The sequence below is a fragment of the Caretta caretta genome, chromosome 8 (genome assembly GCF_965140235.1).
Source record: "Caretta caretta isolate rCarCar2 chromosome 8, rCarCar1.hap1, whole genome shotgun sequence".
NCBI lineage: Eukaryota > Metazoa > Chordata > Testudines > Cheloniidae > Caretta > Caretta caretta.
The window spans coordinates 95865189-95879090 of NC_134213.1; positions in this window are offsets into that span (position 1 = coordinate 95865189).

The following is a 13902-nucleotide window of genomic DNA, read 5'->3' on the forward strand; positions in this document are numbered from 1 at the left end:
TTTTGATCTCATTTACATCAGCCCATTTACATCAGGTGTAAATTCACTGACTCGTGTGGAGTTGCTCTTGATTCACATGACTGGAGAGCAAAATCAGGCCCTTCATGTCTTAAAAGAAATGGTTGGCCACCCAAACTTCTGGTTATGTGAGCATTGGTCAGACTGTTGGAGCAGAGGAATGGATCATAGAATATCAGGGTTGGAAGGGACCTCAGGAGGTCATCTAGTCCAACCCCCTGCTCAAAGCAGGACCAATCCCCAATTGTTGCCCCAGATCCCTAAATGGCCCCCTCAAGGATTGAACTCCTGTGTTCAGGCCTAGGCTCCATACCCCCTGCAAGCAGCAGCTTCTGCCTGGGAAAGGTGCTGAATCCCCTTTCAGTGTGGGGGCAGGTCAGTTGACCCCCAGGCCCCAGGGAAAGAGGGGTTCCATAGGGCTAGCATTGGCATGCCACCCAAAGAGGCTAGTTGCAACGGGCTGCCTGCGGCCTGGCTTGTGCTGGCTGACAATTGGGCCCCATAAAAACTTAATTTATTCCTGGTATAGGTGGAGGTATCTCCTGCTGAAATCAATCAGTGTTGGGCCTATTTGCACCTGGGCTGAATTTGGCCCCCGTGTGAGTTACCTGTTAAGAGGTGAGCTCAGTAGTTACAATATGCATTAACTACGACTGGAATGACTGCGGCTTCAGGAGAATCCCACAGTCCCTCCTTTACTCCAAAGGGCCAGTTTGATTTCCTGGTTGCCTGGGAAAGTCAATGACACAAAGCCATCCTCCCCTTTGCTGAAGTTCAGAGAGTACAGGAAACTGTGGGCACTGCCTCTCTCTGCTTTGCCTGAGGCTCAGTGTAAAGTTTCAGCTGTCAGCCATGCAATTAGTCCTTTGCTAGGAAGGAAGTCATTCAACGTGCCTAGATTGGCTTCTTGTAAATCAGTCTGCAAGCAGGCAGCCTCACCTACGCATGCCCACACAAACAGGCCGGCTGCATTCCACATAAAACAGGAAAGATATCGATCTTGTTGCAGAAGTCAATTATTTAATGAGGCAAAAAGGTAAACATTATGCCACCTCTTTTATCCTTCAAATCTTAAAATTCTTATTTCTAACACTCTTGTGCCAGCAGAGGGGCCCATCAGATTCCTTGTATGTTTGGGATTTAGTAGAGCTGGATGCAAACCAAAGCCATAGATCCATTTACCCCTGAACACTGGAGAATTTGGGAACTAACTACAGATTGACTGTTGAAGCCTCTCTAATGGGCCCAAAGCAAAATCCTAGCTCTGAACACGTCCAAACTCTTAGTGATGTTCAGATCTGACTGAGGTCTAGTTCTTAGAGTGCTAAACTTACTTCTGTCAAGTACTGAAGTTCCATGCAGGTCCCTGACACACTAAAAACTAATGGGGTGTATTGGATATGTTCCCCTGGGGAGGAAAAACGGACTGGAACAAGATATTTCAGTGACCTTGCACAATAAAAATGAATGGCCGGTATTTCAGGGAATAGCTCTAGTGAAACTAGTGCTATAGCAAAGAGTGCCAAGGACTATGAGTTTAAAAGAGGCAGGAGTGGGGGAGGGATTGGGACAACTAATCTGAAATAAAACAGATAAAGGGAAATATGTCAACTCGGGTTTTTGTTGTCAATGTATAGGCTAGCCAACAGCGCCACCTAGTGTCAATAAACTAGAAACAAACTAGTTTAAGACAAAAGGTGTTTTTCTGAATTTACCCAGAGGCCAGCATGTAATAGGTCAGTGTTCTCACCAGGGGTCTGAGTTGCCCTGGGGGGCTGTGAGCAGGTTTCGGGGGGGCCACCAAGCAGGGCCAGCATTAGACTCTCTGGGGCAAGGGCAGAAAGCCAAAGCCCTGCTGCATGGGGTTGAAGCCGGACCAATACAGTTTTGCAGGAGGGGCCTGTGGGATGAGGCCCCAGGCAATTGCCCTGCTTGCTAGCCCCTGACGCCGGCCCTGTCTTTTATGTGCAGAAGACCCGTTATTGTGGCCCAGGTGGGCTGTGGAGTTTTAATAGCATTGTGTGGGGGAGGCTCAGAAAGAAAAACGTTGAGAACCCCTGTAATAGGTGATTCCCAAATTAAACGCGGGAACCGATGAACATGAGCAGAAAAATTATAGCCATTTTTAGTCTGTCCTATAACTAAAGTTCAGGGATTCAATGGGTATGTTTTCAGCCAGGCTGAAACCTGACACACTGGCAAAATGAATTGTGTGTGCACATTGGAGCACCCAGGCCTGGGATTTCCTGACGGCTCAGGGAGACAGAGGAGCAGTATTCGGTCCCTGCAGTTCGACTGTGGGTGTAGGCGCTGCTGGTGCCTGCGCCGAGAGGCGGCTACGTTTCCTGAGATGGAAATGCTGTGTGAAAATGAATGCAACTGGACAGCAGGATCCCATTGCTGGCTTAAAAAATTGGCCCTGTTCTTTCAGAAAAGTTCCCTGGGCAGTTTTGCTAACGTTCCTCGTTGTTCCTTTTCATGATAAGAATAGCTTTGCTTCAAAGGTACCACATGCTCTAGCTGCAAATTATTATTATAAAAATACAAAGCAAATGTTGGGGCAGACTCTGCTACCCTGGAGCACTTCGCCTCCTTGGATAATCCCAATGAAATACATGGGCCACGCACAGAGTAATTTACTGCTCATCAGGAGCCAGGGTGGCAGAACTGGTCCCATATAAAGACCACCAGAATGCAATACATATGGCTATGCAAGACAGAGGCAACTAGGCTGTGCATTGCATTGAAGGCATTAGAAGACCTCCTGTCTGTGAGGGAAAGGCCATCTGGTTTAGGTCCACGTTAAGATTAAATTTCATGGGCTCTACCTAATCTCTAGTAAAATCTACCCTATAGGTTACCCATGTTCTGTTGGCCATGGAGTATTCATATTTGGGCTCCCTCTGCAGCCTACAACCTCATCATTAGCTAGATGTGGTTAACCCTAGGATGGGGGATTTCCAAGGAAATGCTTGGTGCAGCGGGAGCTGATGTTGGTGTTTCAGGATACATGCATACACAGGGCAACATGCTCCTCCCTGCTGTACAGCAGCAAAGGAAGCAATACCGGTAGTGCCGACCCCCAAATGTTCACAAATCAGGAGTTAGACCTCAAAAAAATCATGACTTGTTTTAAAAATGAGTAAGTGGGGGGTTCTTTGTATTTACCTTCTGGTTTCTAAGTCTGGAGGGGTTCACATTTTCAAGCTTTTCTTCCCAACCACAAGGGCTACAAACTTTCATTAAAAAAAAAAAAAGCAAGCTGAGATTATCACATGGTCACTTGACTCCAGGAGCTGGGGCTTTAAGAAAAAAAACACCAAATATTTCAAGACTCATAAAATCATGAGAGTTCGCCACACTGCAATATGCACCAGAGTGCATGCCAGAAAGGTGGAGAGGAGAGAGCAGTAGCTTCCCAATCTGCTACCCCCTGGTCCTAAAAACTACAGAGGCACCACAAACACATCTCCACAGTTCAAGAGTAATGGGTGGAGGATCAGAGGTGGGGAGAGGTAAGGCTGAAGCGTACCCATTCCCTACATTACACTCCCATTTTGCTTTAGGAGATTGGAAATCTGCTCTGAAGGCATTTCGGGTGGAAACTCCAGTAACTCCTCCTCACATGCAAACCCCTCCACACTATAACCAAACTTTAGGTTGTTTGTGGGTACTAGGCAGCCACGATCAGGTACAACATGGCAGCATCGGTCCTAAGGTGGCTGGTGAATAGCCACAACCAGCCACCATTGGATGTTGGCCAAAGGAAAGGGGAAGCCCAAAAAGTGTGCAAGCACAAGAAGAGTGAGAATTCTGTTTCCTGGTGGAACAATTATGTTCGGAAGAATAAATCCTCGCGAATAAAGTCTGTAATTTTGCTGTATATATCGACAGTCATATAAAACTCTAATCAAGGAGGCTGATCAGGTGTTTAAAGCCTTTTACCATGTTTTCATTATTACAGCTAGCTAGTTTCTGCAGTACCTCTCTCCCTTCATGCCTGCATCTAATGATGAAACTGCTAGTAGGTTACTTTGCTGTAATTGGTTTCATGCAGTGTTTAAAGTCCAGATATAAAGCCTGAAGGGGTTTAATGACTTCTTGAGTCCCATACAAAAGTTTTTGGACCCAGATTCTGCTTTTCCCCTGGTTGTAAATCCCCAAAACAGATTGTGGTTTTTCACAGCTGTCCAGTAGCTTATTCCACTGGTCGTTCATGTTCCAATAGAGGGCAGTGGTGCAAAACAGTTAGAAACCAGTACAACAGTTAGCGGTCAGGTTGATTATTGATATTATGAAGGCAAAACGATTCTCTTCCCCACTGTCGCTGTGTGGTACGTTAAAGAGTAGGCTAGTCTGTACCTAGCAGGAAAAATAATCCTGAGGAAAAAAATCATTGCAATTATTTTTTTTAATCACCTTTTAGAAAAAATATTTGGCAACACGAATCTGTTTCTCTCGAACTGGATGGCTCAGAGAATTGGTAACTGGCTAAAGAGTCTCCTTCTTGTTCATCAGACTGACTTCATGCTCAGTAAGCAGAGAGTAGCAGTGATAAAAGACTGAGAAGCAAGGTGGTCTAGTAGGTAAAGCACTGCTCTGGGACTCAGGAGAAGCAGATTTGATTCCTGGTTCTGCCGCTGACCTGCAGTGTGACTTTGAGCAGAGAGAATGTTCCCAATCTGGATTATACTGAAAACTGGCCACAAGATGCAGAGGCGGGATCTATTTGTATTTATAAATAGTTCACCTACGTATTTCATAAGACAACACATGCCGTTAAGCAGCTTTGGCTACAGTAAAAACAAAAAACAACCAAACCACCTTCCCCATTGGCTTGTATCTAGGTTTCCTTTGTCCATAGCCTGGGATGTGGATGCTCAGGTCTAATGAGCAGAGCCATGGCGCTCAGGCCTAGTAGTCAGAGCTGCAGTCAACATCCAGGAGTCAGAGCCCAGGGGCAGGAACTGGGAGTCAGGAGCAAAACTGGGAACAAGGCAGGGACAGACACAATCGCAGCTGCAGGCGTAAGTGCTGAGTAGCCACGGGTCAACCCCTTCTGCTGGGCCTAAGTGCAGTCCTAGCAACGCCACTCAGTCAGATGATCTGGCCAATTCGGGGTTTTGGCTGCAGTGAGCTGACTGATCCCAGGCCCTGATTCCTAACACTGGGCTTTCTTTAGAAGTCTCCCATCCTTTAACTGACCTGGCTGGATCTTGTTTAATTTGAGATTTGGTCAAACCAAGAGACCTTCAAGAAAAAAAAATGGGTACTATAAGAAGCAAGGATGGTGATTTAGCAGGTAGTACTGTTCCCCGAATCAGTATGAGCACATGTCCCTGCATGGATGTATGGGGCACCATGTTGCTGTAGGTGGTGCCTTTCAGATGAGCCTACGAGAACCCTCATGTCCTGAAAAACATTTAATCTTTTAGCCTGGATAAATACCTGCTTTTGCTTCACCTGGTGCAGTGATTTTTCAGGTCAGTTTCCTAATCACTGTGTTGTCGTGTTACTTCCTTTGATCTCAGAAGTAGCTGTATTTCAGCACTGGGTCTATGATTTCTAGTTTGTAGTGCTATGGGATTCGTCTGGATTTTAACCTACTCTTTTGTTAGGATACCTAGCTGTTGCAGGATGTGATTTTGGTAATTCATTATTAGTAGTATCTACTTGTAAGTTACACAACACTAACACCTGTAGCCTCCAGTGATGCTTCATTGTGTTAGGCGCTGTACACATATAGCAAAGAGACAGTTCCTTTCCCAAGAGTTTATAGTTAGGCTAATAGCAACAGATGGATAAGACAAGCAAATATGGTGGGGAGAGGGAGGACAAGGTCTCAATCATTTTGACATAGACTAGCTGTGTGCATAATGTTGTTCACCACTGACCTAGCTGTTATCTACTAACAGCGTTTGGGAGACGACACACTAGAAGTGAGTCTTGAGGAGGCTAAAAATGTGTTTTTACAATACGTGTGGGGGCAGAGGGAGAGGAGTTTCTGCGATGCATAGGGGCAGCAAGGTAGAAAGCAAGGAAGTGCTGGTGGGAGAAGTGGACAAAGAGGCTGGACATGCTGGTGAAGTAAAGGTAGCCATGGATGATGTTATAAGGTAATACTGCTGATAAGTGAGATGGAGCTTAGTCCTGGGTATTCCTTAAAGGGTAAGGGCAAGAAGCTCCTCCTATTGAGTCATTATTAGACCAATATCCATTTGATTTTAGGGATACATACAGTACTGCTTTAGCTGAGACAAAAGAAAACCAAGGCCCCTATCCAATCATGACTACTGAAGAACTCTTGGTACTTCTTGAAAGCTAACCCTGCTGTTCTAACCAAATTAAATGGCCTGCTTGAAAATCCCTTATAGTTCCATCTGCAGAAATTATTCCTGACTTCCTTTCCTAAACTCTTTGGCACAGAATGGCTGCGGCCTTCCACCCTAGAGTGGTCCAAGTTTTGGTGTTGGTGGGTGAGTGATCCTGGTATGCGCATTTAGTAAAGTGCTTTGGAGCCTGTTCAAATGAGAAGTGCAGTAGAAATGCTATTAAGTGCAATGGAAATCTAGAAATGTCCCAAAGGGAAGTACTCTTCTACCACAACTAAAACTGCTCTAAAGCTTTCTGTCTAAATTCCCTCTGGAATTTCAATTGGAGAAATTATTTATCATTTCCCTTTTTAAAAACCGCTGCATGGTGTTCCAGGTGCAGAATGGCTGCTGGATGCTACCCAAAGCAAAGCCTCAGTACTAAGAACGTGACTGTGTCCTTGAAGACAAATAGGGTAACGTTTCTTTTCAGTATGCACATGTACCTCCCATGAGCATGGTAGGAATTATGGACCAGATCTTCATGTGATGTAAATCAGCTACGCCATGCTGATTTACACCAGCTGAGGACCTGGCCCTACTGACACCCACTTGTTTAATAAATGTGTATTTAGTGCTAGTTTTTGTTAAAATCAAATATAAAACCACACAGGATCTGCAAAGTAAGAGTCCATTCCCCCTCCCTCTTATTTAATTTCTTTCTTGAGGCTCTTTGTCAAAATAATAGCGTTAACGCCCATCAGGCAAGCGTCTCCTCCCGCAGAATGTTTTATGTCTATTTAATGCTTTGTTAATAGTAGCTTTTAGAATTATTTACCTTTATAGACTTGTTTCTTCAGCTCTGACATTGAATTTACACAATGAAGAGCTGAAGAGGCAGGTTCTGCTTTAAAGGTAACACAGTTGGAAAGAAATCTATACAGGGTGAAAGACCAAAGAGGAATTTCTCTGTTGCTTCAGCATGTGGCACTGTACTGCAGCAAATCAATACAATCTGCGGCAGGAAACTCTCAAGCGGTTTTGTTTCCTGCATATTCTATATACACACAGTACAAAAAGCTGCCTTAACCCTCAGAGCACTGCACACTAATACAATCATCCTCAGTGCATTGCACTGCAGTGCACTAGACAAACTTGCTCCTCCATAGAGTGCCCCCATCCCACCAGTGTTAGGCTCAATCTAAATTCCTTCCTAGCTACCTAATTCTTCCATTATCCCCCACAAGCGACCTGACTCTCTCCCCCTCCTAACACTCACAGTTTGTCCCAGATGCTCCCCCAGATGCTCCCTGTCTAAAAACTGCATTGTAAAAGTGAAAATTATGTCAAGGGTGTGATTGACCACAAAAGCCACAATATTCAGCTGCAGACAGCGGTCCTTATACCACAGTCACAACATTACAGTGGATGACCTAAAGAGGAGCTCTATGGAGCTCCAAAGCGTGTCTCTTTAACCAACAGAAGCTGGTCCAATAAAAGATCTTACCTCGCCCACTTTGTCTCTCTTATTCCTTTTATTTACATATGCTTCTGCATCACAGAATGGAAGATACGGTATGATCAGAGGCTGTTCTAAGGTTCCTCTGAGAGCTACAGCACACAGGTATACTGGGACAATGAAATTCTGAAATAAAATCACCTTGTTTTCAGCCCCTCCAGCCCCTAGAAGAATTCAATGAAGCTATTTGGGCATTAGGATGCTAAAGTGATCGGAACTGAGATGGGCACATGTCTAACAGATTGGAGTGATCCAGGCATCAGCACTGGGAAACTTCAGACGTTTGTTTCATAACGAGTGTCTTCTTTAAAATGTCACTACATACTTGTATGCAGTAGTGTTATTGTAGCCATGTCGGTCACAGGATATTAGAGAGACAAGCTGGGTGAGATAATATCTTTTACTGGACCAACTTCTTATGATGATAGAGACAAGCTTTCAAGCTTACAAGAACTCTTCCTCAGGTCCGGGAAACTTCCTCATAGACTTTCCCAGACCTGAAGAAGAGCTCCATGTAAGTTCAAAAGCTTGTCTCTCTCACCGGCAGAAGTTGGTCCAATGAAAAACTGGATCACCTTGCCTCATTACATATTTGTGCATATTGGTTGGTTGCTTTTTTGGCCCTACAGAGAAGTATGGCCTTTCTTCCAAAAAGCCACGGTCCACTTCCTTTCCAAATCAAAGGACGGCATTTAGGAACGTTATAACTTATAGTGATCCCTGTGTCTTCACTGTTTCATTGCCACCAAGAACCTTATCCTGCTCTTTGAAGACAGTGGAAAAGGCTTCTCTGTAATGCTCTTTCTGAATCCTTGGTCATGTGCTCACAAGCATGAGTGCCCAGCCAGGTTTCCAGTGTTAACAGTAAATGAGGCATTTTAATGTAATTCAGCTTTGCTCTGATTGAGGTCTAGCACCCACTGTATTATCATCATCTTCATAGAATCATAGAATCATAGAATATAAGGGTTGGAAGGGACCCCAGAAGGTCATCTAGTCCAACCCCCTGCTCGAAGCAGGACCAATTCCCAGTTAAATCATCCCAGCCAGGGCTTTGTCAAGCCTGACCTTAAAAACCTCTAAGGAAGGAGATTCTACCACCTCCCTAGGTAACGCATTCCAGTGTTTCACCACCCTCTTAGTGAAAAAGTTTTTCCTAATATCCAATCTAAACCTCCCCCACTGCAGCTTGAGACCATTACTCCTCATTCTGTCATCTGATACCATTGAGAACAGTCTAGAGCCATCCTCTTTGGAACCCCCTTTCAGGTAGTTGAAAGCAGCTATCAAATCCCCCCTCATTCTTCTCTTCTGCAGGCTAAACAATCCCAGCTCCCTCAGCCTCTCCTCATAAGTCATGTGTTCCAGACCCCTAATCATTTTTGTTGCCCTTCGCTGGACTCTCTCCAATTTATCCACATCCTTCTTGAAGTGTGGAGTCCAAAACTGGACACAGTACTCCAGATGAGGCCTCACCAATGTATGCTGAGCCAGGTTTAATATCTGTGGTGGCTATGGTTGAAAAATAGCTGACAGTTATATTAAATTGCAAATCTTTGTTCCTCCATGGTGATGTCACTGAATCTTCTAAGTAGTCACATGGATCCTGGATAAGAGCTGCTGGGTTACTCTGGTGGTCTTTCCTTCCTGATTTGTTGAACGAATGCTCATATTCCATACTTAATCTAGTTTTTGCATCCTTAAAAGTGAAACATTCAAAAATTATGTAGATGCTCATTATAGCTCCTTAGTTAAGATTGAGTTGAATTTTGCACTTAAAACCTCTATTATTTGTGAAGAATACCACATATCCTCCCCAAAACTGCTAGAGAGATGAACAGTGTGTGTCTGAATGTCTGTGGTTGTGTATATGATTGAGAGCTGATTTATGAAGGGATAGGCTTTGCATAGTATTTCCTGTTAGGAGGAAGGGTTGTTACTTTTAGTTTTGTGTTATTGTCCCTTAGTAACCTTAACTGTTTATCATAAAGGTGGGGTGGGGGGGTTTATGAATAGACTATAGGCAGAATCAGCCCAATAGCTCTGGTTATGCTTAACTGGAGCCATTGTGACATCAGAGATAACCAGCCATCACGCTCCTTCTACAGCTAATTTGCATGCTATGATTTTATTGACTGCAATGAGGAACTAAGTATGATGCTTTCCAGGGGTACCCAGGGTTGTGAGGCACCTCGCTATCACTTGCCCTTAGCATGTGGAAGCCTTGTCTGTGCCCACCCTGGGTCAGCTCCCCAACTCTACTAGTAACATAAGCCCTTCCCTCTAGACCTGCACAGACACTGTTCTCTCTGACAGGCACATTCCCACGTCCAAGCATCTCTCTAGAGCGTCCAGACCCTGTTCTACTGAACACCCATAGTATTCACAGAAACCGTACACATCAGTTTACCAGCTCCACCTCCAATCACAATTCTGCTTACCACACAGTACTTAGATATGTTTACAGTGAAATGATGTATGAGTTTATTTAACAAAGTATAGCGATTCAAGTGATAGCAAGTAGAAGCATTCGAAACAAAAGGTTACACAGAAAATAAAATCATAATACTCATTCTAGAGCCTAGACTTAATTAACAAGATACTCTCACCTAAAGTATTGTTCACCAGTACTTTACAACTAGGCTTCACTGTGATCTTCTGTTCATGAGACAAGTCACACTGTCAGCTTGCCTCCTCAATCAAATGTCTCTTGATATACCCTTAGATATACCAAGACAGTCCCTTGGTCCTTTTCATAAACAAGAACCCCACTCCACCCATCCCCACCCTCCACCCTCCTGCTGATTGTTCCTTCCTGTGGCTTCCCTCTCTTGTCAATTTCTCTTGATTAGGATCCGGTTCAGTATGCAAATAGACTTCCATTGTGAAGTGGACAATACAGAATACACATATGACCAGACAGGGAGATAAGCATCTGTTAGCTCCTGCCTGAAAGGAACCTGTCTGATGTAGATCACCTCTTCTAAGATCTTAAAACACAATTTTCAGTATAGATATATAACTTCTTAAATACTATTCTTACATACATTTTGCAATGATTGTGATGACCAGCGGCCTACTAGCTCTCAGTAGAGACATTACATGCCACCCGTTGGTGAACTAATATGTATATATCTGACCCAGGCAGTCTCTGTAAACCCCTGTGCCCTCTGCCAGTTGGCACTAAGTGGTCTCTGGGTTGCACTAAGGACCATCATGAACTTCACCAGCTTGCACTCCAATTGCAAAGGTGAACTTCATTGACCTGCATTCTCTAACATAAATACATAGCAACTTGCATGTATAAATCATACCAAAACAAGATGCCCCTCTGCACACACTTCAGCTCCTGAGGAGAACATGAAAGAATAAACAGCATGACAGATGTTAGTCATATCATTTAACGCGCTACTGGAAGACACTCAGGTACTACAATAAGGAGCATGGTATAAGAACCTCTGTAGAACCGAATATTGTAAAAGCATTGCGTTTACTCAGCTCATGAGGGAAAATATAAAAATTATGTCTTTAAAATCATTTTTACTGAATCTAGAACCACAAACATTAAAATGCATCAATCATAATTGTATGATTATTGCGTGACCATTACAGGGTGGAGTTATGGTTGTTTGGCTACTTTTACATGTTTAGATTTTTTTTTTTAATTTAACCCTATCTCTATATTTCCTGGGTTTGCAGAGTTTGTTTTGGAGAGAATCAAAACATCCTTGTCACTTTTTTTAACATTTAAATTGTGGAGTGAGAGGAAGTCTTGTAATGCTGGTCTGAGTTGAAGAGCAGAACACAAGATTGGGTACATCTACAATACAATTAAACAGCCCCTTACCCTAAGCCCTGCGAGCCCAAGTCAGCTGGCACAGGCCAGCCGTTGGTGTCTAATTGCAGTGTAGACATACCCTATATGGTGAATCAGGAGTGAGCACTGCAGAGCAGGTATGATCAGACCGTTGAATAAGTTCTTTCCTCCCAGCTGTGTTTCTCTTAAATTACTGTTTCACTATTTCCATTGCTGCATCATGCTGTTCTCATTCAATGGAAACAGTGTGACACTTTGTTTTTGTATTTAAGAGAATAGCTAGTACTGTTAAAATAAAAAGTAGAGTTCAGCTCCTATGTTCTTTGACCACCAGGATGAGAAGGGGATTAGTCAGCTGCCTTGGCTGGATGTTGTACCTCTAATGGTCACACCAGGATCTGCAACTCTAGAAGTGGTTAGCTGGGGTGGGGGGAATATTGGGCTATGATACTCCCCCCTCCTTTGTAAAGCACTTTGAAATGCAGGGTTACAAAACAGAAGAAGAAAATATTGTAATTAGGATTATGTATGCACATGAGCAATCCCCTGCTGGAAACCAAGGTAAGCAACATTGGTGCAAATCACAATTTATAGCAGCTTTGCCTGAGAGTACAGACCAATGCAACTATACTGTTATCTGGCCACCAGCAGCTGTAATTGCAGGCAAATCCACAAGGCCTAGGAGTCTTGCATTTATTTGTTGTTTTTAACTACTTGCCTGTATCACATGGTGCCAAATAACACCTACAAACTCTTTGTCTCTGTTAAAATCTTCATTTATATATTTTGCCTATATTTCCCTAGATGTCTTAATATCTAACTGCATTTGTGTGTTTACTTTGTTAGTATCTGTTATTGTATTTGTATTTTATAGGATACCTTTCATGATCCTTACTGAGCCCTTTTGATTCCTCACTTTAAAATTTCTCTTTAAAATTGAACAGAAGCTAGATTATTCCTTCACAACTTCACCAGAGAAGCTACTGGAGACAGAACTCTCTCCGATATCCTTTCTTCTGGTAATACATATTGATGTGTTAAAAGAGGAGGTGCTGCAACAAATAGCTATATTAAAGAGCTGGAAGTCACCTGCTACTATAAAGCACACTCATTAGGCCATCCCTCATTTATAATGTTTTAAGTTAATATATATTATGTTTGGGGTGAATGAAGATAGAGAGGGGATGTACCTGTAGCCAATGATTTAAGTTTATTATTCATGTATTGTGTGATTTAATGATTAATCAACATGTTATATCATATATATTCATTGTATGTTAATTAGAGTTAATTAGTAGGATTATAGAAGTATAAGATTGATCAGTATTTACAGGAAATTATGTATTAGATATAAGTAAGACAAGCTAAAATTCAAGAACTTGTAGGCTGATGCCTGCAAGATTTTAGTTTAGCTATTTTAGGCCTTGGAGACAAGAAATGCTGACATAAGTAAATGACCGAGGAATACGCTCTAAGATTATGGGAAAAAAGGCACCAAGTGGTAATGTTGCGAAAGTCTAGCCGAAAAATTAAATTTTAAATTATAAAATGCTGCAAAAGCAAATCTTGTCTCTAACATGTATCTTAACACATGGTATGTTAATGAGAACCTACACGGCCTATAGAATTCAGGGTCCCTTATGTTTCTAGGGGACACAAACCAGTAAGAGAGGGTTGACACTTCCGTGTACATGCGCAGAATGTAAGTATAGACAAAATCATTATAAAAAAGGGTGCCCACAGTGGGAAAATTGAGCTTCCTATGGGAAACTTCCAACAGGATCCATCCCCATATTGATGATCAATCCATGAGACGGCCATCAGACTCTAACACCATCTAGTAGGATGTGAGTATGTCTGTAGTTATAAATGGTGCATGGATATATTTAGGAATTGTATATGCTGTAACATTTATAACTTTGTTGGCAGCTTTAATAAAACGACTAAAAATAATGAACCTTCTTGTAATTGTGTTACTTGCCTTTGGTTTCATGTGTTCCTATGAGCTCTAAATATAAAACAAACAGAGATAACTCTTATTAAACTTAAGACTGTAGCCGCCAAAGGCAAACCCACTGTAGCATAACCATGCTAAAATTAACATTAAATAAAATAAAAGGCTACATACCTAACTAAAATAATAAAAACGACCATCTCAGCTCAAGAGCAACGTACTATTAATTTCTTAATTTATTGCATAATCCTGCCATGTTTGTTGACAGTTGTGTGTGCCAAGT